Raw genomic sequence first — 2728 nt, forward strand, 5'->3', positions numbered from 1 at the left:
CATCTCACTCTGACCGGGATTCGACGAACACATAAAGACCCGCAAGGTGCACACTTTGTGCCGGCCCGTACGGCCATGCAGTCCGGAGCCCACGGAACCAAGAAGTGGAAGATGGACTTCGACACCCGGGGAACGCTGGGAAAACCCTCTGATGGGATGGGCCTCCACGTAAAACAACACAGATATATATTAAATACCTGTTTCCAGTCAGAACCCTAAAACCCCCCCAAAAAACGTCACTGGGGTTGTGATATGTGATAACAATTGGTGTATTTTTTTCAAAAATTTGACTGAAATGTTACGTTCAAGCTAGTTTTGAATGATTATGTTATCACCATGGCTTTCTATCTGTTCTCTCAGGGGTGACCCCATGTCCAACATGAACCTACGTTCACCTCCAAGGACGACGCTGTCGCGTTCGCAGAGAAAAACGGTAAACGCCCACACACACACTGTTGACTCCATAGATCCCTCTTCCTACCCTCCGCTAGTCGTTGGTTGAGGGTGACGCTAACAAACACACTAGCTCGAGGAGACGTGTTTTGTTTATCACAGCAGGATAGAGATAGTGCGGTCTGTTTCTATACACGCTTTCTGACCACGCGTGTTTATGCTCCACTTGGAGGGGGAATGGATCCAAGAGGGAAACACAGCTGTTCTTGGCCCTGTGGCTTCATTTCATTCATCTGAGCTGTTTATTATCTCAGGTTGGAGTTACGACATCACAGAGAAGATGGAGAAGAAGCCCAGAGTGAAGTCGTACGGAGCCAACTTCTCCTGGGACAAAAGGACTAGGAGGTCTGCTAAGTAAACTGGACTGTCCTGACTCTGGTCTGAAGACACACACCTGTTGTTGCTTGTTCCATAATTACTCTCTACTTGATTAAATAATACATGGATTTATGTGTTCAAAGGGATTTTCTGTCCTGTTTTAGTATTGTGTTTGTTGCTTTGTCCCTTCCTTTTTTTTTGCTGTAGTTTAAGACAAAAAAATGTTAAAATCCTGAAATTGCTTGCTGTCAGGGGAGAGCTTTGTTAAGAATTAATGAGCTCAAAGTTTAACTTCTCGTTTTGACTGATTACAGTTGAACTAAATTCTATTGTAGTGGGATTGTACTGTAACCGTCTGCATTTCAACAACACAGCCAAATGAATGAATGTTTACACACGAGTCCCATCTTGGATTTTAACCCATCGGCATCACACTCCATTTCATAAGACATTGTAATCTCCCAGGTTCAGGCAATACCTATTATCTGTTGGGCCGTCCTCTTAACGGACCACTAATACCCTATTTATCAAGTTGGACGACATCAACAGAAAACTGAAGGAATCTAACTCATCGCTTCAGTAGGGCTTCTCTGGACAAGCAGGGGAAACTCATCCCATTACCTGGGTAGGGATTCTCTGGACAAGCAGGGAAACTCATCCCATTACGTGGGTAGGGCTTCTCTGGACAAGCAGGGAAAACTCATCCCATCATATAAAGAAGGGAAGTCTTGTTAATTTACCCTCGAGTTAAACTGGAAAGTATAGGATGTATCCAAAACGCCACCTGTTCCCTATATAGTGCACTACGTCTGGAATAGGGTTCTGTCTGGAACAGGGTTCCGTCTGCAGTAGGGTTCCGTCTGGAATAGGGTTCCGTCTGATTAGGGTTCCGCCTGGACAGGGTTCCGTCTGCAATAGGGTTCCGTCTGGAATAGGGTTCCGTCTGGAATAGGTTCCGTCTGGAACAGGGTTCCGTCTGCAATAGGGTTCCGCCTGCAAGGGTGTCCGCCTGCAATAGGGTTCCGTCTGCAATGGGTTCCGTCTGCAATAAGGTTCCGTCTGCAATAGGGTTCCGTCTGGAGTACAGGTATGGAGATGGAGAGACGTGTTAATTAGCCATTTAGTTAAACTATGGAAAGTAAGATTAGAGGGACATGGAGAGGTCACAGTATAAAGCCCTATATAGGACGAGCAATGAGATACTTTTGTGTGTGTGTGTATCATATGTGGACACCCTTCATTTGCTGACGGGTGTATAGAAATGCACAACGCCATGCAATCTCCATAGACAAACATTGGCAGTAGAATGGCCTTACTGAAGACCTCCGTGACTTTTAACGTGGTACCTTCATAGGATGCCACCTTCCAATAAGTCAGTTCATCAAATTTCTGCTCTGCTAGAACTGCCCCCGACCAACTGTAAGTGCTGCTATTGTGAAGTGGAAATGTCTAGGAGCAACAACGGCTCAGCCTCGAAGTGGTAGGCCACACAATCTCAGAACGGGACCGCTGAAGCACGTAGCGCGGTTGTCCTCGGTTGCAACACTCACTAACGAGTTCCAACTGACTCTGGTAGCAACATCGGCACAGTTACTGTTCGTCGGGAGCTTCATGAAATGGGTTTCCATGGCCGAGCAGCCGCACACGAGGCTAAGATCACCATGTGCAAGCGTCGGCTGGAGTGGCGTAATGCTCGACGCGATTGAACTCTTGAGCAGTGGAACACAGTTCTCTGGAGGATGAATCACGCTTCACCATCTGGCTGACGGACTAATCTGGTTTGGCGGATGCTAGAGAACGCTACCTGCCCCAATGCATAGTGCCAACTGTAAAGTTTGGAGGAGGATGAATATGTCTGGGGTGGTTTTTCATGGTCGGGCCCCTTAGTTTCAGGGAATGGAAATCAGAACGCTACAGCATACAATGACATTCTAGACTATCTGTGCTTCCAACGTTG

General features: G+C 46.8%; 1 pseudogene; it reads left to right on the forward strand.

The window, feature by feature from the left end:
• The window catches only part of LOC112073778 (NADH dehydrogenase [ubiquinone] iron-sulfur protein 4, mitochondrial-like), a 2679-nt pseudogene extending 1841 nt beyond the window's left edge, over window positions 1-838 (forward strand).
• Window positions 839-2728: the final 1890 nt, after the last annotated feature.

The sequence above is a fragment of the Salvelinus sp. IW2-2015 genome, unplaced genomic scaffold, assembly GCF_002910315.2.
Source record: "Salvelinus sp. IW2-2015 unplaced genomic scaffold, ASM291031v2 Un_scaffold2360, whole genome shotgun sequence".
NCBI lineage: Eukaryota > Metazoa > Chordata > Actinopteri > Salmoniformes > Salmonidae > Salvelinus > Salvelinus sp. IW2-2015.